The sequence below is a fragment of the Camarhynchus parvulus genome, chromosome Z (assembly GCF_901933205.1).
Source record: "Camarhynchus parvulus chromosome Z, STF_HiC, whole genome shotgun sequence".
In the NCBI taxonomy this organism is placed as follows: Eukaryota; Metazoa; Chordata; class Aves; order Passeriformes; family Thraupidae; genus Camarhynchus; species Camarhynchus parvulus.
In genome coordinates this window covers 46,296,376-46,320,757 of record NC_044601.1, presented here as the reverse complement: position 1 = coordinate 46,320,757, position 24,382 = coordinate 46,296,376, and the positions used below count along the sequence as shown (strand labels likewise).

The following is a 24,382-nucleotide window of genomic DNA, read 5'->3' as shown; positions in this document are numbered from 1 at the left end:
GTACATGATGATCCTTTTAAGTAGGTCATCCTGGTGAATCTTTTATGCCAAGGCAGTTTCCCTAATCAGAGCTTTTTCTCTAATTAGAGTTTTCAAGGTGCTCAGCAGAAGTTATCTTTCTAGGTAGAAGTATCTACTAGCTGTTAGTGAACATGCATCAAAACATTTATGGATCTGCTGCAGCCTTCTACAAATATCTTCAAGAACTCCATGAAATCCTAACAGGTACTTTTCTGAGTGTTAATGAGTACAGTGTATTCCTAGATTTTAGATAATTTTACAGCGTCCATGCAACCCATTTAACCTAAATTCTGAATTCCTCTCATTCTTAGACTGATATTTGTTTCTTTTTGTTTGTCCAGCAACGGTTTTCACTTGTCAAATTCCCTATTACTACGGGGTGCATATGTGTGAGTCTATATATATACACACACATATATATGTATGTATATATATGTGTGTCTGTGTGTGTGTGTATGCATACATATATCTTGAAGAAAGCAGGAGTTTAGGAATACCAAATCAACACAGAGTCTAGGAGCCAACACTGGTAAAACCATGCTTTACCCTTCTGTAGTACACCTACCCCATGAGTTCAACAGACTCAAAAAAATCAAATTTGCATAAGTATCTGAACTTACTCTGCAGTTTGTGATAAACCAGGTACATCAACAAGGAATTTCATCTGCTCATACTCACTAAAATTTGATAAACCTGTCATCAAAAAACATGCAGACAGACAGAGCAAAATTTCTGTCTGGGCAGAAATCAGAAATGTCTCTCTATCTTGCTGAAGTTTCCAAGTAAAATGCTTAATCTGAACACTGTTTTTTAAAACAGCTTTGCTTTCTCAATGAATTGAAATCCGTGCCTTAAGGTGATAAGTACAAAGAGGAATAATTTACAGCCCATGCATGATAGCTTCCCACCCTTTCAATTATGTTGGACTGATTACTACAAGTAAGTAACTGGAAAGTCTGAAAGAGTAAGGATTAATGACTACCTGAGTAGCATAAAGCAGCAGAAGCAGAGATGATAGTCTAGCTATACACTCTTCTTTGCACCAACTAATTCAGCCAACATGTTCACTGACTTTCACTAAAGCAAACACCATATTCCTATTCAATTCCTTCAACTAAAACAAAAAAAAAATCCCAGGAAACTAGTGTTTCTGCCAGAAACAGAAATACTCCTTCAGGAAACACCTAAAAAAACCCGTTTTGTAAAAACACTCAAAGATACATACACAAAATAAAAATCAAAGCATCCTTTTGCTCTAATATTTATTCTTTTCCACTATGTTACATTCACAGATTTCAGTATACTTAGCATTCTGTACAGATTGCACCACGTCAGAAATAAAGATTGGACATAACAAACTAAATCAGTGAGATTCCATGAAGATATAAATCTATGACAAGTCAGAAAACTCAGTCCCACAAAGACTTAGATCTTTGCTTAACATAGGCTGGGAGAAGACTCACTGGGTACTACAAAAAGTGGTATTAACTATATGTATATAGGATAATAAAGTCTTCAGAACAGATCTGGAAGTCACACTCAAAGGTGCATTTCATAGATCATAACTACTTCCAATTTTACTACCTTGTCAAATTATTTTATATCCCAGGTTAAATGGGGCACCTGAACTATGTTAATTCACAAACAGAAGATGCTATTGTCTTGCAAGTGTTCTCAGTAATGAAGAAAATAAAACGACCCATGCTTGAATTCCCCCACCTGCAAACTTCCTCCTCATCCCTTCATGTGCAAAGCCCTCTGTTTATTTTTCCAGGGTAGTATTTACTTCAGTATGACCTAATAAAGAATAGAATCCTCAATAAAGGTTATTTATTTATAGAAGTATTGTTATTTAAAATAAACAAGAGCTGGCATCAAAGCTGGTGTGAAGCAGATTCATTTTGCGTAATGCTAGCAGATTAAAAGCTATGTTTCTGTATTTTAAACAAATTTTCTTTCTCTCATGTTGAGAGTCACATCTGTAGACTGCACTCTTCCAGCTCAAGCTGCAGTAGACAGAACTGTGTATAATACTACAAGGCTGCAGTGCCACCACCAGTGGCTGTCCCCAACACTCTCCCTGCTTGGATGGTATTTTCACCACTGGTCCTGCACTAGCACTTGTCACTGCATCCTCTCTGCTTACACAACAGACGTATGGAAGATGAGCATGGGAATTCATTTACCTAGTACACATCAACGATCCTGAGCTCAGCAGAAACAGGGTCTTCATGGTACGTTGCAATATATTTTTTCCCATTTTATTACTTTCCTTCCTCATTAAACCAGCAGAGATAACTGTTTCTGCACCATATGCTCTACCTGCCCAGTTCTTCTTAAACTACTTAACTAATTAGAACAAAACTATTAAACTATTTAACTAATTAGAACAAAACACGGGGAATTGCTCTTAGCTTGTTTTTACTTGAAATTTCATAACCTTTTTCAGAAAAAAGAACATATTTGCCTGAAAGCAAAATGTTTGAGGACATCAGCCTTTAACAAAAATACTACCTTTAACTGCTCCTTAGAGCCTTAACATCCCAACAAAACCATATAAGTCTAATAATTCTTTCCTTACAGTGCTTTTGATTACAGGCCTGATTCTTCCCCACTTACATCTGGATATATAAGCAATGAAACCAGGATCTGCAAAAGCTCTCCTTTAAGCAGTACAAATGGGAAATCTAACAGTATGATGAAATCAGACCACATAAGACAATGAAATCACAAATCTAAGACAAAAGCTATTAACTCTGTCCTGTGAAAATCAGGAAATCTTAACTGAATAATCTCCGATAAAAATACAATAATATTGTAAAAACAAATTCTCCAAGAAAGACAGAGTGAAAAATCACAGGTCCAAAGTTAGGAGGTGGGACATTCTTCACTCTATATTTCCACTATATGAGTCCTCCATGCTTTACTTCTATGCTCTAAATATCTTTCAAAGAATATCCTGAAGAAGGGTGATACAATGCTGGTAAGTTTTATGAGTACCACCATCCTAATGCTGACACAGTCATGTCTAACTCATCTCACTTTTTATCAGTCTTCTAAACCCCTTTGATCCACAGTTCCACCTAAGGTCACAGTCTGGAGTGAAGGTTCATCTATGCTCCAACCTCTCTTATCAAGCCTTTTTCATGCTTTCTTTTGACCTACAAAAAAGGTTCAATATTGACAGCAAGAGAATTATTGAAGAGAAAACTGATATTACCTACTCTCTGATTGTAATAGCAATGTCTAATTCATTAGAATTAGACTCAGTTCAATGCACCCCTAACAGGCTAGACTGAGTTCCAAAACTGAAATAGCCATATCTACTAATTAAATAATTAGTAGGAACAAAAATTAAAATATTATTAGGAACAAAACTGTTAAGATCCTACAGTGGAATGATGCTTTCCTTCATTTTTTTATGTAATCCAGAGCTTGCTTTTCTAGGAAAAGGTGACTGAACAAAGCATAGGACATGTTTTGAGACATCTTGCTGTCTTTCCCACAGTAAACTGTAAACAGAGATTAGCATATACAAAGAAAATTTTGTTAGTCCAATGTTTTTAGGGGTTTTTTTTTTTGGTTTTTGGATTTTTTTGAAATCTAATGCTTCCTAGTCATTTTGCCTCACAGTACATAAATACCACAGTTTTGATTGCTTTTGTCAGTTTTGCAATCAATCTGATCACTATTTGTCTACTTCAAGCTTCTATATGCTTTTACCTGGGAAACACTAAAAAAAATAATTTCTTTAAAGGTAAGGTGGATCACTGTGGTTCTCCAACACTGTGGTTTTAATTTGTTCTTTGAATACTATGCTTCCTCTGGACCTCTTCAGTGAAAAAGTGCTCCCTTCCAGTCACTTTGCTATTCACCCAAAGCACATATTATTTCCAGGATCTGTATTGGGTGGTGATTAACACCACCCAATACAAGCTGAATGCATCATCTTGTTCAACAAGAATTGAAAAGAATAAAACATCATCCAACCTGAATGACATAAGTTTCATCAATAAAAGTTAGTGAGATTTCATACTCTACCCACATTACCTGAATGACTACCCGAATCTTAGGAAAGTTGAAATTTCATTATTGATAAAAACTTCTTTTTAATCAAACATATTCAGACATATCTCTGCATTTTTAAGGCTGCCTTAAAAGCAGAAAAAAATGCAAAAGAAAATTGTTTCCTCTGAAGCCAAGGGCTATCTCCCTTCTCACACCTACTTCTCCTGAAAATTCGCTTTCATCACCAGTGTTTCCAATGCATTTTGTACTTTTTAGTTGTCAGAATCACAGTGGAAAGCATCATCCTGCATTTCAATAATGAAGGAACAGCACAAAGCAGTTGGACAAGAAAGTTTTCATTGCTCAATGTTAGCAAGAAAAAAAAACCACAACCCTCTACCAAAAGCACAATGACTAGCAATTTCTGTCTTTTATCTGCCATTGTCATGTTTGCTGCGGTATAGAAAGCAGACAAGTCTTCTCTGAAAGTAAAGGCCCACCAGTAGTCATGAATCATCTGAGATCAAAATAAAGCAGAAAAAAATTCCACTCACAAGGAAGAAGAGGGAAACCTGGGGATAGATATATATTAAAAAAACTTATTTTAGAAACACCAAGACTGAAGTTCTAAGAAGAATAGCCAAGGAGATCTATCCTGGAAGTAAAATAAGAAAATAATGCCCTGTGGAAATTCTCCAGGGAATAAAATCTGCAAATACAACAGGGCAAGCCTCAACCACCGAAGCAGCCATTTCTGAAATTGCTTTGCACAAAGCTGTGACGTGCAGGTACTTTGAAACAGCAACTGTACAAATACTAGACTGACAGATGCCACAGAATAGCACTGGAGCTTAGGGAAAACTTGGGAAGGTTGAAGGGCATCTTGTAGGGCAAGCTGTATTACAAGCTGGAATTACGTGTCTTTCCTTTCTTCCTGAAATAAAAGAGGTAAGCATTCTTTTTTTTTTAGGAGTAAATACAGGGTCACACACTGAGATACCATTGGGAAAAACTTCCTGAAAACATTTAGTTTTTCATTCTGCTGAATTTCTGCCGGGGCACATCATTCTTGTGCCTGCAGAATGAGAGTCTAAAGACTCTTCCCAGTTCCGCCAGTTCTGTCTTTATCTGATGCTGCTCTGTGTTGGCCTCTGCATGGGGAATCAGCTGCTGTGCTCAATAAACCCTAGCAGGAGAGTAGTGGTTTCTCAGCATAATGTTAAAAGGTCCTTGAACATCCTGGTTTTCTCATCCATACTCTCTTTCAGTCACTTTGCTATTCACTCAAAGATCATATTATTTTTTCTTTATGTTTAACATCTGTTACTTTTTGTTATTTGTAACAGGTCTATTATTGCCGTATCTCATAAATCTGGCGAGGTCAAATTGTAAAGTTAAGACATGGAATATATTCTTTGAATTAAAATAATATTTACATTGTTTAAATTTAAATCACTTCCTTAAATCTGCACACGACCCTACGGATTCAGGTGAATAACATGCAGAACATATTCCACCACAACAGCTGGGTCACTTTAGGAGGAATGCTCTCCAGTGGTTGAAGGGAACATTTCCCCTCCCTGTGGCCACACTGACTACCACATCCAACTTCATGTATTTCACCATCACCACAGTCTGGAGAGGATCACTAGTGTGGTTAGAGATCTGGGACACATGATGCACAAGGAGAATAAGTCTTTTTTACCTGATCTTCAGAGGAGAATACTTAAGGAGAAATCCATTCACCATCCCTCATCATCTAATGAGAGATTAAAGATACAATGAGGATGGGCTCTTTTCAGAGGCAAAGACAAAAAGAAAAGAGGAAACAGTTTCAAGTTGCAGCAAGAGAAGTTCCAGACAGTTCTAAGGAAGAAATTCTTCATGTTAAGTCTCCAGCCAGTTACATGGCTACACAGAGGAGCACTGGGTTTCCCAGCATTGGAGGTATTCAAACCTTAACTGGACAAGACTCTGAACTATTTAAATCCAGATCTGAGACTAGATAACCTCCAAATTACTTCTTCACCCAAATTACTCTATCATTCTGACAGATCAAAAAAAAAAAGATTATTTTCTCACATTAAATGAAGAGCTCTATTTTTATAAATCAAAATCAAGCATCAATTGCTGAATATGTCAGTATACAAATATATCTTTCACAGAATAACAAAAAAGGTTTCGAACTCAGTCTGGTAATCTAGAGAGAGACAAAAGGACACCTCAGCAGAGTCTAGAAGATGGGTGACCATTTAGGCCCCCAAACAGTTAGCTAAAATTGGTTAAGCAACCACTGCCCATATGGGAGAAGAAAATGGTCTTCTGTTTTTATACAAATTTCATTTTGGAGAAGCACTGGGCAAAGATGGGAGAGTTTAATAGATTTAAAATATATATCAGATTTTTGTCACATCCCTGTCACATGCTATGAAAATGCCAACATTTTTATGACTTTGCTCTAATTCAAAATGCTTGATCTCTAGTGATTTTGAAATGCAAAAAAAATGCCACGGTTCCTGCTATTTTTGCTCTGTTTTGAAAAGTAAAATTAGATAATAGACAGCATTTATGTTTCTTGATGCAAATTAATTAGGATATGTAGAAAATAAATTATTATAGATATAGATTATTAATGTTCAAAGGGCAAAAATTTCTTTTAACATGAGTTCCTTAGATAAACTACACAGAATATTTAATAATTTTCTCTTTCCTACTTTGAAATAGAGGCAATTTAAACACAAAAAAATTAGACCACTTGCGAAACTTGACATGGGCAGATATAAAAATATGTTTTTAAATTTGTATTTGGTAATTTCAACACATTGCTCTTTGAACTGTGTTTTTCCATAAATTTACCACTTCTGAGAGAAAACAGCTCGGAAAAATACAGACACAAAACAGAAAGCTGTGTAACTATAGAAGTAAAAGCTGTACGTGTCAGGAACAGATCACTACACATAATAAGGCCATAACAAAGTTGATAAGGAATATATTTGCACATAAAAAGTAACAAGGACTTTCAGATTCTGTTGCGGATATTCATCAATATGGGAACTCACCTATAATCAAGAATGACAGAAGAAAACATCCATAGAAAGCTGTAAGACAAGCAGCCTGATTATATGCAGACAAGAGGTGCCTAGGCAAAAGATATTTTCAGTGTTTTCAAAATATATCTAAATATTTATAAGATATATATATAGCAAAAAGTTCCAATGAGTTTAAGTAGAAAGTGAATTTAAGTAGAAAGTGAATTTATATATTATTTTTCCTTCTGAAGTAATTAAAAGTTTATGATCTCTCTTCAAACATCTTGGCATCTCACATAAAAGAAGGAGGTTAAGGAAGAGATTATTGTACTTTGAAAGGACCCTACAATCCTACACTGCTCTCATTTTTGTATACAAGAACAACCAAGACTCCTAGACTTCTTTTTACAATGTGATTTGGTTTTACCTTCACCTTAGATTTTCTCTTTTATTCCTAAAGAACAGGATACATACTAAATTATTTGGCTAAAAAAAAACTGTACTGTGTATATGCCAGATCATGTACACCAATCTTTTCTAATGCATCCTGTTTCTTTAGAGTTTTCCTAGTTCTCTTTTCTACACCATACTTCATGCAGCGTTTTTACTGGAAGGTTGTGATCACAGTAATGTATTGCTCATCTTCAGATATACCCAAGCTATTAAAGATTATGGAACCTGATACTCAAATAAAATGCTAGTTCTGCTGCACTAAAAACAGTGATTCTTCACACTCATAAAATCTTACCTCTCCCAGTAGGGAAATGCAACAGTTTGAGGTGGAAATTACTTTTTCACAATGAAGGCTGACTCATTGTCTACCAGACCTTAACTAGGTAAGAAAGGAAATCATGACTGCTCAATGCTCCCTAAACACAAATGGTGCTGCTAAAAACCCAAATGCATTTTACTTAAGGCTGCACTGACTTACAATTGTGCAAATTGTTTACCTCATTTTATGCCACACTGAGAAAAACAAACTTTGTAGTGCTTAGCATAAACTCATCTTTTAGCCAGATTCAAACTGCATTGTGTGCTGACTACACATCTTCAGTTTTTTATCCTGAATCACACTATTATTGCAGGTTGCAGAGTGCATACATGCCTTAGCACATGCAGGTGTAAGAAAACTTCAAGTAAATGAATCAAAGTGCCTGTAGGTTTATGGGTCCCATTAAATCACCAATATAATACTTTAGCAGCTTATATTTTACACCACTACTTCATTCTGTGAACTCCATAAGCCTTTATTTTGTGGACTTGGTAACATATGTGAGAAGGAACCATGAAAAGAGACTAATATAATGGACAGATGAAAAGTCTGTACTGAAAATGCAGCAGACACAAGCTTTTCAGATTCAGTAACTTAGACTTCTAACAAAATGGGATTTATCTGTATCTCAGAGTACATTACGCAATCTGAGCACAACCACAGTGTGGCTTTCTTCCCTTGGGTAGAATATGTAGAGATGGATGGCACAACTGAATAAACACAGTGCTCTGCCATTAAAGGCACAAAATAAAGGCCACAAAATGAAGATAGAAAAGCTGGTAATTTTTTTTTTCAATTTTGGTAAGCTTTCTGCAGCTTATTTTGAAAACAACCTACTTGAAATTTGAAAAAAAATGTTCTGTTCCCTATGTTTGAATTTGCACAGCAGAAAGGTGTGGTGAGCTGAAACATCCCAGAAATAAATTCTGTCATACAAACCATCTCTATTTTATTTTAAAGCAGAATGCCACCTGGTAATCTTTGTGCTTTATAGACATGAACAATTCTCTGATTCACTGAGATCCTCAGTATTCCACCTTATTCTTAGCCTAATTTTTAGTCTGGTTCTTAAAATGTTTTGACATTCAGCAGTGAAGTTTACCGTATTCCTGAAGTTCCCTGCTTTGAAACTGATTGTGCTTCTGCTCTTGTAGAGTTTTAATTGGCTGTCAGGGCTCCTAGTCCCTCATTAAGATTTTATCCAGCCCTGCCTCACCCAGTACCCCTTCCAGTACACCAGATGCTCTGCCATGGGCTCAAGTTCCCTCTTAAGCTCAGACTTGGCCACCCCAGGTCTGCCTGAGCTTCCCTGTAGCTGCACTATATAGCTCCATCTGTCTCCTATTCCCTGCTGTTCCTGAATCTCAGACTGGACTTGCCTGACACAGATGATGGACACAACACTGCCCTACTCTGTCTGACGAGCACCAGACACTTGATGAAAACTGTTGCTCTCACCATGCTCTGCCTCAGGACAATATTCCATCATGACAGCACTGCCCTGCCCACACTGTGGTCTCCCTCATCTCCTGCCCTGCCTTCTCTCCTGGGGCAGTCTCATGGTTGCTGCTCCTTGGCCACTCTCCTGAGGGCCAAAGCCTGGTCTCAGCCAAAGGTCCTGAACCAGCAGGCCGAAGGTGCTTGTGTGAGGGGTCCCAGTGAGACTCACAGGGCAAACCAAGTCTGTTGGGACACTCAGCATCGTCACAGAAAACAAGGTCATATTCCTGATTTGCAGACTACCCTTAGGACCATGAAACTTCACTAAAAGTAGACAGTAAAGCTACAGACAGCAGGCTAAAATTCTATATACACAGGTCCACCTCTCTACTGATAATGCTGAAGGCATCTCTAGACCCTAGACACTGTAAATTTGAAAGCAGCTTTATCCATAGAGGATGGTGTACTCAAAATTATAAAGTCTCTTGGGACCAAAACTATAACCTGGAAGAGCAGCAGGAATAGCCAAAAAACCCAACATGGCAGTATTTTTCATTAGCAATCTCTGACCACAGCTGTTACCAGAATGGCCAGTTAGAAACCTTACTTTTGACTTATGTAGCAAGTGCAGTCTACAAACCCATATTTACGCACTACAACACACATTCTCAGTTCTCCTTTCTGGCAAGACAGGGGAGCACACTGCACTTCACACACTGAGCTGCACTTTTTAGCATCTCTTACCTATTTGTGATCTCGTATTTCTGTTCTGCCGCATCAAGCAACAGCACACCCTTAAAGTCTGAAAAGAGTGTTTGCAAGGAACATTAAGGATGAATGTTTTAGACTGGATTGCAATAAATTAACACACTCACACTGAAGCCAGGGTGATTGGCAATGACGCATCACCTTTTATAGAACAATTATCTTCAGTAGTTTGCTAGAAGTGTGTGCTGAAAACACATGAGAAACAATTCAAAATTCTGCACAACTTTTAGCATTAACCAGGCTTATGAATTTATAGCACTTCAGCATTTTTATATTATGACTGAATATTCAGATAGAAAAATGTCATTGAAAGAAACCCTTGAAAGGACAAAGGCTGAAGCAACAGAATCTCTGTGGCACTGCTGCGCTCAGGAGCTGTGGGCTTGATTTCCTGTGCTGCCATTCAAGTAGCATATTAGATACATATCAAAGCATTATCTTCTCTCAAACATACAGAGGGGACTGGGAGTCATTGGACATCTTCTGGAGCAGGTGGTGTCAAAAGTCTTAAATCTGTTGAGTCTTTGGTATGGAGCAGACCAAGAAAAACTGTTAACCACACAGTTCTGAAGGGGGTGTAACATACTACCTCTGCCAGCTGCTGAGATTAAATGTATTAATTTCTTGATTCACATTAAAAGGGTTTTCATTAAAAGGAACTGGGATAAAAACATTGGGGGGGGGGAAGTCAAAATCAGTAATAGTTGCTTAATAATTTTAAAATACCTCCACCTTATTGTATGTGTTCCTGCTAAAAGGAACGGCTGTTTTTTACAGCAATGTAAACTAGGCAGAGGAGATACACAGTCATATTTTTGACTGTGGTTTCTTCTACACCCCTAGGTTCAGTATAATATGATAAATCAAACCATTAGGAAAGAGTGTACACAGCAGCCTTATTTAATTTTTCATGTCATTTCCATGTTTTAAAAGGTGGAGCCCACCCTCACTGGTTCAATCCTTAAAAGCCATGCATTCCCCAAGAGGTAAGAATTACTTAAGGTTTAACAGCTTAGTTTTATCTTTCACTAGACAGTGGACTCTGACGCTGCAAAGGTCATCCTGACCTGTCTGTTTTCTAAAGCAATTTCCCTTGAATTTATGTCTTCCATCTGATTAATCATTATCCCCATTTTCCACTCTGGGTCTTTACTGATATTGCCCTCAAACAGAACCAGTCATGACCCTTCAGCAGATAATCAAGAACAGAAGCCTGCATAGTGGTTCCATGTTCACAAGTGCTTTTTGTTTAACTGAAGATATTGCTACTATCAGTCACACAGAGAAGCAATGCCACATCAATAACATCCCTTGACAAGGGGATCATACCGTTATCAGCACCTCAAATACACTCACAGAGCATGTTAAAGGACACTATTTGCACTCTTCAGTGATTCTAATACACCCTTATGCTCCCTCATGCATAATTTAAATGTTCTACGTTACTAATAGGCATTTAGAAGCATTTTGATTTTTCTCCTCTTCTGACTTGGCCTATAATTATCACTTTTATTTCATCAGAAAGAAACAGTAAGACCCTTCTTATCCACCCACAGTGGGGTCCCTGGATGACTCAAATCAGGTAATATTTTTGGTTCAAAGGCAGAAAATTATCTGCATGCAACCAGCACCAGCTGACTAACAAAAGAAATTGGTGTTACACTTGAAGAAGGTCTCCTGCATACTCTGGGGCCAGGGAGTCTGAAGAGAGCATAAAAAACAACCAACACACTTGTGTGTGTAGAGGTATATGTCCAAAACAGGCAAAATGAACAGCACATAAAGTCCAAATTAAGACCCAGTATACCATAGCAGCTATGGTCTAAAAATAATTTTCTTTTTCTAGGGAAAAATAGAAGAATACTTGGATGTCATAAATTTTTACATTTAATTAGAAAAGCAATTTTAGAAGAGAAATTTTTACTTTATCAGCCAATTAGTTATTGATTATAGTTTACAATCAGCTTTTAAAAAGTATCACATTGTGGTGGCCTCAGGATATAGGTAATATTAAGTGCTCAATTCCTTGAATATGTGTGCATCAGCTTTCACTGAAAACAGTTTTGTAGATTGTATAGCTGAATCAACATTCAGTGTTTGCTCCCCCAGAGCAAGGGACTTCCCCTTTAAGGAAGTTCTTAATTTAACCCAAAATTTCACAGGAATTTGTATCAGTGCATCTTCTCTGTCCGTTGCAGGTGCACTCCTGGCCTCTCTTCATCTTTCAGTGGTTCACACCCAGAGCGACACATAAGCCTTTCATTCTCTGCTGTTGTAGCACTCGTAGACCAGCAGATAACAGGTTTTCTTAATAGTATTTTAATAGATTTTTTAAAAAGCTTCTACATGTTTACAGAGCCCTCAGGAAGTACGGTAACTGTTCCTTTTGAATCAAATCTATTCCATTTATGCTGTACATTTTCTTAGGAAAATTTATTTATTAAAAATAGCTTCCCAATTAAAAAGCCACATTACTAAAATATCAGAAACAGAATACATTACCAAATTAATGCTTCCATTATTTTAAAATATTAAATAAAATTGATTTAAATATTTTAACAAAAGCAATCATTTAAAGAAAATTGCTAGCATAAAGTTCAGCCAACAAAAGGATACTTAAGCTCTCAGTAGTTCATTTTCCCAGTCACAGGAGTGGAGGAAGGCAGTGTATTGGAACCTGTATCTTGCTCCTATTCCTAGATACTGAAATACAGATATACAAAAAAAGCTTCCATTTTTTTCATGTGTAAAAGGGACAATATAAAACTATTTTTTCCCAAACACGAAAAATATATTTTTACCCAATAACCACAAATAAAATGGACTTAAGATATACTTCGTAAAGAATCATCAACATTTGACAGGAAAAAAAATTTATAATTGAGCTCCATTTCCTACTCATGTCCTAGCAGACACTTTCTCTGTCAACACTTATTTTCCACAAGGTTTCCACTTTATCAACCAAGTGGTCTTATTCTACAAGAACCTATACCCTTGAGGAAATAATTCATATGAACAACCCCATAGCAAAAAAGAAGATTATAGCTACATTACATATCTATGTGCATATAAATAGATATTTGTGCATATATGGGGGAAAACCTTCACTGGATGTTTTTTAGAAATTAGTTTCCGTGTTTTGAATTACCACAATCTGCTTCTGTACAACACAGAGCTAGGAAATTTTTTAAATTAAATATTGCATCTGACTACATTATTTTTAAGATTAATCATATGAAAAAATATTGAAGAAAATATGCCAAAACTCTTATGCCCCTACAATCACGAAAAACTTTTCAGCACTGAATGCAAAAATCCTCATGTATTTCGAAGAGAAGGAAAGAATTAACTATGGCAGTCATATGTGAACTTGGATAATGAAGGTAAACTTTCTATCTCACCACTAGTCCAAAGTAACTTTGGCTGATAAAAATCCCTAAAACACTACAGTCTTCACGTTTTCTGAGCTACATGAGGAGATTTATTCAACATATTATTTCCACCTTAGAAATACATATTTTTTACTATGAAGTCCAGTTACTTCTATTCAAATTATTTCTGTGTACTCCTAAGCACATTTCCCTAGGAAGAGAAAAATAGCCAAAAAGCTAAATAATGGCCAGCTATGAACTGACACTATATGCTACAATATCTCCATAAATAAACAGAGAATTAAATGATTCTGCTCTTCTACAGTTTGGAAGAACTGCAGAAGAATACTAAACAACATAATTTCTCAGCTAGACACATTTTTTTGATTCAGGTTGTTATCTGGATTTTGTGTTTCTTCACTTGCTGGCATCTATAGTAATTCTATTCTGAAATGCTGTACCTGAAGTGAGCATATGTGAAGCCTAGAAGATTTAGGAAAAATTTCATTTCTATCTTTACCACAACATCCCCTAAAACATCAAAGTGGAATGTTACCACACTTCAGGTAATACCCTTGAGTTCCTCATATTTCAGCCAGTATGCACAATAAAATGACTCTTTGGTGATTTCTATGAGTAAAAACTACTTTAGAGAGCAGTAAATATATTGAAAGAAGTTGGTTTGCAATAGTTTCCCAAGTAGTGGAAAATTTATTTTCTTGCTTTCGACTACAGAGCTGACAGTCATCATGCTTATTTGTTACTATAATACAGAAATTAGCAAGTAATTTCTCCAGTGAAAATTTGTTCTTCTGAGAAAAATTACTTATTTCCTAGAAAGAAACAGTTTCCCCATCTGCTAAGATTAAGTAGAATGGCAGCAGTGTGACATTCTACTTAATAATTTTGTACAGCTGGTTACAGCAAGGAATCTTCTATACTGTTTTGCATGACCACATGAATGATAAATATTTGTTAAAGACAGAAAAAAGAACTTAAATCAATTTTGTGAGTTCTGGTAGTTTTCTGTCATGAAATTATAGTTGAAATTGAACTGAGACATTTAAAATCAGGAGAAAAATTGTAAGTAACATTTGAAGTTTTTCGTGCTATGTGGAGCAAAAACAACATCCAGGAGGCAATTCAGTCATCTTCCTAAGCAAAAGGGTGAGCCAGGTATGAGAAATAACTATTACTCACAGGTAATGAATTTCAATCCCAGCTGGGGATCTGAAAGACATTTATTTTCTAAATTTTCAAAAATTGAAGTCCACTGATACTTTCTAAAGCAACTGATAGGCCAAGCAATGACTTATATGTAGTAGAGAAAACCACCCTGAATGGGTTACTCTTGAATTGTCCCTAGGTCACTTTAGTCAAAAGATGTGTCAGAGCAATACTCAGTGGTATTTTTTTAATGCTTATAGTCAGTTGTTCCAGATTCATAATCAACACTGTAATGCTATTTTACAACAGAAAAAAGGTTTTTTTAAGACCATTTAACAAATGTGAACTGAAAGAGAATTTACAGGACTCTCCTTGTTCCTGATGAAGTTCGTACAAAACAAGCAAAGCTCCACACAAAACTGCCTTGAGGAGGTAAGGTGTCCAGGACTAAAGCCTTATGGCTGCTTCCAGACTATTAAAGAGTAGTGCCACATCTTGAACAGCTACCATCTTCATCAAGAGACAGGGTCATGGGCAGACAGTGGATAGCCAAGCCACAGCTCCAGCAAATACCTTATGGGATATTTGTATTTTATTAATTTGGATTTTAGCTGCTAAAATCCTTAAGGAGCAAGCTTTGCTCTGTTCAATATAGGACCTAATAAATAATGGTCTTTGATAACACCTACTTTTATCTAATTAACACCTATTTTCTAAACATCTGATTCTTAAAATGTGTTTGACCGGTTGGCTAGAGGCTTTTTTACCTTCCCTGCCTTCTAGTTTTTCTGAGCAAAGACATAGAACCACACTGATTGTATTATCTTTTAACCTTTCTGAGTTTGTGATTGGCTGTTCAGGTGTACAAGGACTGATCCCTTAATTATTTTTAATACAGGTATCTACTGAATTCAACTGGAATATATCTCCTAATAAGAATTTTTTGTAAATATGGGCCTACATATATCTATGGAGATATTCAGAGTTTAAGGAGTACATTTATGGAACAGAAGATAGCTCATATCCTCAAGATCCTGTAGCAAGTAAAGTTTTTAGGACATTTATAATTAATAAAGACTTAGATTCTCCCAAGTTCAGATGTGAAGTGAATATGGCATTAAACTTCAAGAAACAGAAGTTGAATAAATTTTAGTGCATTTAAGCAGACCAATGCTAGCTGTTTCCATTAGGGTCTAACACTTATACCATCTTTATATGTTTTTAGGAAAAGCATACTCACTTCTCCATGTCCACATTCTTGTTTGTTTGTTTTCTTTTTCAGTTCATTTGAAGGCAAGGAGAGCACCGGAAAGGAATTAATATTCCAGCTGAATGGACCAAAGAAATTATCAAAGACTAACATAAAAGGCTTTTCAGTTTTCTCAACAAGTGGGTTGAATTTTTGCTGCAACAGTCTTGGCCTACCCAACTTGGGAAACCCTATGAAATATGTTCAATTTAAGAATCCATTTGCTAGTTTAGAGCAGCAAAGAATGAAGTTGTAAGTGTATACTTGCTGTTGCCCATAGGGATCGTGTCCTCAGCAGGTAAATATAGTGTCCACAAAAGGATTAAAACATACATAGAGAAAATACATCTTTTCTCTTTAAGGGTGAAGTTATGCCTTTATAACCTTTATAAGGTTTTATAAGGTAGTTATACACCCAACAAATGGATGTGATTTCTTTTGTTTATGGTACTGACAAACACACCCACACAAAATATTCTATGCTAATGAACATGACAATATCTGCCAAGGCTGACCATATAGGTTCTATCTAAATACAAGATTTAGATACCACTGAATACTTGGAATCTTAGAAGGTTACAAATTTTCTAGCCAAGTGCTTATTTATTGATCAGTATAGCTAGGACTATTTAAAATCAGAGGGAAGATAATCACAGAGAAAAAAAGATCAATTACTTTTTAGCCCTTCCCCTCCAACAGACCTCTATATTGACAGACTCTAAGCCAAATTCCCATTGAATGCAATTGCATTAACCACATTTGAATTACAGTGAGATTTTCTGGCATCTAAACTAGTCCTTATATGTGAATATGCAATAGGTGTCCCTGCTCTCACAGCTGAGGAGAAGCCACCTGTGTAGAATATCTTTGTCAACTGACACTTGAGCCATTACATAATATTTGATAGCTCAATGGGACATTTATCTCCATGCTGTTCGTAGGTAGCCATGTCTCAAAATATTTTTTGTAGAATTCCATACAAGAAAAATCACACACAGTAACATCTTTCTAAGAGAGAATAAGATATGTTTTCTCCAAGAAAAATCAGGTCCTCTGTACTAACATCAGTCTTTGAGCAAAGAGACCCCATTTTGACTTACACTGCCGTACAGCACCATGTACCCTCTGCAAATGAAGGATAACCACATTCTGGAGTGCATTAACAACAGTTTTACCTGAGGCAACATTCCCCTCTGTTTGTCAAGATGTGGTTAGATTAGTAGGTCCAATTTTGCCCCCCTTACCAATACATTGTTATAAGGAAGAAAGTCCTCATAATGAGCCAGTGAAGCATGGGAATGGTTACACAGAGAAGCCTTGAGGTCCCCATCCCTGGAGATATTTAAACTTTGGTTGTGAAAGGCTCTGAGCAAACTAATCTAACTATAAAATTGCCCCCGCCTTTAAGAAGCAGACTGGATTAAATAATTTCAAGGAGTACATTTAAATGTACATTATTCAATGATGCTTTTGCACTGCAGTAGTGTTGTGCAGAAACCTTCCTGTAAGTTTTAAATTAATTACTTTTGAATGAGGACAATCTATCCGCATCATGATCCACACTGTAGGATAATCTCAAGAACTACATTTGTGGTTCATTCAGAGCATCGTATTGGTGTACCAAACTGCCACAGAAACTAGCTATTTTAAACATCTTCATTATGTCTGCAGTATACTGCAGCCAGTGATGAGATGGCATACCAAGGGAAAGAGCAGATTACATCTGCATAGCAGAGACTCCCACGAGCCTTAGTACTCCTTTTTTTTCTCCGCTTAACAGATCACCCCTAAACAATTTCCAGGCACAGTAAAAAATTTGTTAGTTATATGTCTTACATCACTAAGGGTGTTTTTGTCTGGTACTCTCTCGGTTTCCAGAGTTTGATTTATTTAATGAAAGAAGTAATGGTTGAGTTGTCTGAAAGTATGGCACTGCTCGTAGACTGAGAAAGAGTTAAAAGGATAAGTGAATGCAGTGTCAGTGGCAGACTGTCCACCAGCTAGTCATGAAGAGAGTCTGTGAGTTCTGCTCACAAGAAGCAGTATCTAGTCACCAAGAATTTTGCCCAAAAGAAAAGGCAACAGCAACTGCACAACTATATGCTGATAGGAAAAATAGGATTTCTCCTATGAAAAATAGGAGAACAAGACATCAAATGGTAACCTTTGTTACCTTCACCTACTGTATTTCAGGTGAATATTAAAATCAAATGAGCCTGAGCGGAAAACATGAAACACACCAATCAGTCTAGCTTAAAAAAAAAATTATAACGGTAAAACCTGTAAAATGTATGCCTAATATATTGGGCATACATATGCTTACACAGAATGAAATCACAAAAACACAGGAATGGGTCAGACTGGGAGGGACCACAGTGGGTCACCTTGTCTAACCTCCCTGCATAAGCTAGGTTGTCACAGAACTCATGGCACAGGATTGCATCCAGACGGTTCTGGATTATCTCCAGTGAGGGAGGCTCCACAACCTCTCTGAGCAATCTGTTCCAGTGCAAGGTCACCTGCACAACAAAATTCTTTTTCATGCTCAGGTGGAACTTGTGGGGCATCAGTGTCTGCCCATTGCCTCTTGTTCTATTGCTTGGCACCCCTAAGAACAGCCTAGTCCATCCTCTTGGTACCCTCCCTTCAAATACTTGCATACATCAATGAGTTCCCTCTCACTTGTCTCTTCTAAGACTGCGCATGCCTAACTCACTCAGCCTTTCTTCTGTAAAAGAGATGCCACTGTCCCCTCATCAACTTTGTCACCCTCCACTGAACTCAACCTAGGAGCTCCATGTCTCTTTGGTCCTGAGTCCAGAACTGGACACAGCACTCCTGGGGAGACCTTGCTAGGGCTGAGTACAGGGTCAGGATCACCTTCCATGACCTGCTGCAAATGGTCTTCCTAATGCCCCCCAGGATGCTACTGGCCTTCTTGGCCACCAGAACATGCTGCTGGCCCATAGACAGTTCTGGTCCAAGAAGTCATTAATTTCTCAGCCTTAGGAACAGTACAGGGAACCACTGTTTGTAAGGCTGCAGCAACAGCTGTGATTGCCAGATAAAAGCAAAACCCTCTGTGGTTAAGTGAGGTGGGGATGGTAGAATACATTTTGCAAAGACATCTTGGGATAAGCACTGCTATGCTTACAGACAGCAAATTTTATCCTCCATCTCCATACAGAAGGAAAATGGTGTCAGCTAAAGATACGGAGGCCCTTTGAGGTGCTGTGAATAAAGTCATCTCTCCATTCCAGAGTTACCATGGTTAAATGGTAAAATAGTGATTAAATAATTATTTTCCATAATGCATCTCATGAAGCTTTTTCCTACACAAACCCTCATGTGATCATTAAAGGGGAAAAATCCTGCAAGATGCTTTAATGCTGCTAGGAACGGTATACATTGTAACATGGATTTTCTATCAAAAATCAAGACCTGCTTGTGAGACGCAGACTTCCACTCTAAAACAAAGCACATAACTAGGCTTATGCAGCCATGACCACAGAAATAACCTGCAGTGAAAGAGAGAGCCAGCTACAGGGATGCTGCTTTATCTTAAAAAAAAAAATCTTGCGGCTGGCAAGGAAACATGAAGCTGCAGCAGCACCATGTTTTTACGAGTCCCAGATCAATATAAAGCTATATGCCTTGTGTGCTGAAGCAGATAAATTATGTGGTAGGTGTCGTTTGTATTTTTAATATGGTGCATCTTCAGTCCAGTTAGAAATATTTGGATGGAATCTCCACATAATTGTGAAAGTCTCATGTTTTGTTAAGGCATATCAAGTCTTTACTGTCAGCAGTCAGTCAGCAGAAATACAGACAAACAGAGGTAAGAATTCAGTCTCAAAAATGAAAGGATGCTAACGGTATCTTAGTATTATTACAGTGAATTACACTGCATTACATCTTTAAGCGATTTTGTTTGTTGTGTATGCAACATTTAAACTTTTATTAGCCTCTCTGGATGAGAAAATGACTGAGAGTTGGAACCACAGAGAAGGAAGGATTGAGCTTGATGTTGCTTTCCTCCATTTGTTTTTGGTTTTTTTTTACAAGAGGACAAATGTCTCAATAATAATCACACTAAAGAAACTTACATTTGATTATATTTCATGCACACTTATTTATCTCTTGCTGACATAAAAATGGTAATTTGAAAACAAACCTGGCTAATAGATAACTGACCTGAAACATACGTATTTACAAGAGAATATGTACTCTGTATGTTTAGAATGTCTCTAGATGAACTGTGTAGCAATATAGGAAATCAAAGAAGAATTAAAGGTTGATAATGAAAATTATCAACCACTGCTTTATGGAAAAAGAGGCCCACCGTGTTTTGCAACAAAGATACTAGAGAATACATAATGTTTAATTTAAAACTGAGGAAGTTTAATAAGTTAAAAGGAAAATTTAACTACCTTTTTCTTTGCAATGTCAATACTTTGAGCACAATTTCAATTTTTTTTCCCTTTATATTGCTTACAAACACTTAAAAGAAGAAAAGCTGTAAAACTAGTTCTCCGAGTCATTTTACAAAGGACTCCATTCTGTTTTAATAGGAAAATGTTATGCACTACATCATATGAAAGCAGTGGCAGCAGCTGTGAGTTCCCTATCACAGGTTTGCAAACACATTTAATCTAATTGATGAGCTTTTGTTTAAACATGCATTGATATGCATCCTGTGGTGCATATGGGTTGCAAAGATTCACAACAACATACAGTCCAAGTAATCTGCCTGTGATGCTGAAACAACTTTTATAATATTGAGAATGTGAAATATTTTTATTAATACTACTTTCATGCAAGAAAAAGAACCACAAACAAACAAAGCAACAACAAAGAAAAGAAAAAGAGAAAACACAACTAACCAAAACCCTAGATAATTATATAGCTGGATGCATTCTATTTCGCACTGACACCTACAATTCAAATCACACTGATTTAACAGAATAATCAGGACCACTGTGGATAAACTTTTGTCACCTGCGCTTTGAAACACACATTTCAAAAAGCCAATTTGAAATCTACCACTGTTCAAGTAATTTACACAAGTTTACATTCCCAGGTATATATATATTCAATTACAGATTTCACATTGTCACCTGAGGTAACGCCATGTTTTGTAAACATAACATTTTTTAGTATTTCTTTTTTGTTTTTCGCAAGTATCTTTCCTTGCGTGTTGCTCTGAACTTAGAAAAAAACCTAACACCTTTGCCTTATTATTTTTGAAAAGATATTAGATTTCTCAGATATATAATGAGAAAACATTTGGTTTGATTTCATTTGGTCAAATTTAAATCCATTTTTCCCGAAAGCAATGACGCATAATTTAACATCAAATTGCCATCAAAGAAACTCTGTATTTAGTCAGTGCTACTGATATTCAGGGTCATTTTTGTTGAAACACCATAGGAATACAGCTTTAGAAATACAGACATTGTAAACAAATTATTGTTTTTTCTTTTTCCTCGAGTATCAATTCAAGATGTTTGGAGGCTCGACATGAATCAATAATTTTAATTGACTGTCTTTTTCTCTGTATTTGGCCTATGCAAAGTTTTCCTCCAAATAAAAGTAAAAGTCCACTTGGAACTTACTGTGACTATTTTGTCAAATTCTTCATTTCTTTGGAATATAGAAAAGTGATACTTCTTGCTCCCATATTAAGGAAACAGATTTAAAAATACCAAACTGAAACAAAAAAAAAAAAAGGAACAAAAAAATCCCAAACAAAAAAAAAAAAAACAACAAAACACTAAAATAGTAAGCCATCATTCAGGGAAATTGTAGAAAATGCCTAGGTGAGAGAGAAGGAATGGGGTTTTGTTTACCATGCTGCTTTCAGTATTCAGGACAATACTGAATAAATGAACAGTTACAGGGAAAACCAAACATTTTACAAGATGGTGAAATTGTTGTTTTCATTCCCACAGGGAACTCAACCCAGGAAAAAAAAAAGAATTAAAATTTCTATTTTGGAGGATATGCGACACAGTTAAAATAGGACCCTTTCACCTAGAGAACTTGGAGGAAAACTTCCAATAGAAATATACTATTTACAATTAATCCAATCAGAGACCTTCATTTGGCTTGTATGTTGGGAGTTTTTTTCCTGAAACCCTTTGTGGCTTATTGTGAATTCATGAGGAAAATCCTTCCAGTATCTCCTTACAGCTCCACTTCCAGCTCTATCTGCAATTCCCTTGAGAAGCAGTAATTTTTGGCATAGTTTGTGCCACCTTTACAGATGAATTCAGCAGCTCCCTCTCTCTCCTAAGGCAGAAGTTCCTGTTAGCTCCCTGCACTGCAGTGCAATGCAGCCCAAGTACCAGCAGTACCAAGTGTGTTTGTCTGAGTAGGTTTCCCTTGTGTTGTACTACCCTCTGCAATCCATCCCCCTCTCCATCAGAGATACACTCAGCAGCGTCCTAACCCTTTACAGAAAGGAGAGCAGGATACTATCAATCACAGAGGAGCCTGGGTGATCTCAGCATCTTTCGATGAGACAGCTTCCCTCCTCCCCACCTATCTTTATATGCTTCTTCTTCATCTTTCTCTTCTCTCCTCAGCCCCCTCCCTTCTGTACAGATGTGCCGTGCCCACCCCAGCCAGGATGACTCAGCTCCCACCCTCGTCCCCTACTCTCACTGCACCCACAGTGTTTTGCAGGATTAGGCCCCTAAGCCTAATCAGAGATCCTACACATTCAATTACCCACATCACCCAGCCCTCCAGCCCTGGGGTGTCCCGCCTCCACTCAGGACTGCCAGGCCTGCTCCTATGCCTCTTCTAATTCCTCAGGCTCTTCTACCCTGCAATACTCTTTAAATTAGATGCGTGTTGCCTCAAAAAGTCTCACCATCCAATGGCTCTTCCTAACCCTAGGACTTGGGCTATACTTTTCATCATTGTGACTTCTCTGTTCTCTCCTCTCCACACGTCAGAATCGTCTCGGGACCTAAATACCTAAAGCCCCCTGCAAAACAGGACTTAGTATGTTTGGGAGAACTCCTTTCCTGAAGCTGCAGGGAAGGAAATCCCTCCCTGCACCTTACGGGTCACAAATGCCAAACTGTTTTCTCAACACAGTCAATGTGAGCGATAGTTCTTGAAGGAAATCTATAGTGACAAAAGCAACACTGTTCTCAAAACCACTTGAATTGGTTATTCTGTTTGCTTTATCCAGTCCCCCCCCTTCCTTTTCTGTTGCAAGGTCTGAAATGCCGCTTGTCCCCTCCTTAACAGATCTTGGAAAGTGTCGGTCCCCTGAGGAAGTGGAATTGACAACCTTTCTGCACCTTCGGTTTTCCTCGCCATCCTTACGACATCTGCAAACTTGTATTCCTCAAACATCTGGAGCCTGTGAACCTCGACACCACTGGTTTTTGCTCCCCTAGCGTGCAAAAGTTTCAGCTTTAAGAAGCCAGATTCTAAAGCGAAGATTAGGCGCTCATGGCTCCTCGGATCTGTGTAACCTGCTCTCTCTGTGCAAAGACCGAGATCTGTGTAGAGCTGGAGTGAGCAGCAGCCGAGCACAGAGCGCTCACCACGCTCCCCGCGGAGATGAGAGGGAACCCCGCGCTGCCGTCTAGCGCCCGACCTGCCCCGAAGAGAGCTCTACCCCGTCCCCGGCAAGCAAGACCCCTGTAAGTCCCGTGAAGAAGTTGAAGTCAAGCATGCAAAAAAAAGAAAAACCGGAAAAGTTGCTCTCCAGCAGTCGGGCAGCCCGACTGCCCGGAGCATCACTTACCGGGGGGCAGGCGGTGGAGAGCCGCGGCAGTTCCCTCCGCTCCCGCTGCTCCTGCTCGCGGCGCGAAGCTGGGGGAGGGAGCGAGGAGCCTCTCGGAGGAGCCGCCGAGCGTGACAGACCAGAGGAGGGGCGGACCGGAGCGGCTGTGTGGGCTTCGCGTTGCGGTGGAGCCTCTGCGGCAGTGCCGGCGAGAGAGGGGGAGCGGCAGGAGGCGCGGGGCGGGCGGCGGCCGCCACCATCAATAACCGGGGGCGTGGGGCGGCGAGGGCGATCCCCGCCGCAGGCAGCGGCCCGAGCCGGCCCAGGGGAGGCACAGAAACGCCCCCGCCCCCGTCGCCGGCGAGGCTGGAAGCCTCCGTGGAAACAGGGCCCTTTTTCCTGCTAGAAGAGAAAAATTAAAACAGTGACGCTCACGCATTCACTTTATTGCAGAAGACGGTGTTTTATGAGAGGTGAGGACAGGAGAGAGCATAAGAAATTGCTTGTTTCAATACAGGTTGCAACAGGCCCGATGATCATAGAGAGATCGCTGCATCCCTCCTCTTTACTCTCTTCCCAGACTGGGAGCGGTGAACACTTTGCAGCAACAGTGCGAAACCGCCTGTGCTCCACACGCAGACTGAGAGTGAAGGCCGGTGCTGGTGCAGGAAGAGCCACAAGCAATATTCACTTTCCTGAGTGAAAAATTCCTGACTGCAAGAAAAGTGAACAGATTAGAACAGATTCCCTGAAGTGATAGTGGACTCATATCCCACAGGTTTTAGGAAAACATCAGAAAACATGTTTATT

The 24,382-nt window shown here is 38.2% G+C and overlaps 1 protein-coding gene across 2 annotated transcripts in view; it reads right to left on the bottom strand.

The window, feature by feature from the left end:
• Positions 1-23,723, bottom strand: part of SV2C (synaptic vesicle glycoprotein 2C) — a 105,690-nt gene extending 81,967 nt beyond the window's left edge. Inside the window, exon 1 of one of the 2 annotated variants that reach the window (XM_030969164.1) lies at positions 23,594-23,723. The gene's annotated coding sequence lies outside the window, so the exon portion shown is untranslated. Of the gene's footprint in view, positions 1-10,014; positions 10,062-23,593 lie in introns of those variants that run through there. The other variant, XM_030969165.1, reaches the window with a different exon arrangement.
• Between the last annotated feature and the right edge of the window lie 659 nt (positions 23,724-24,382).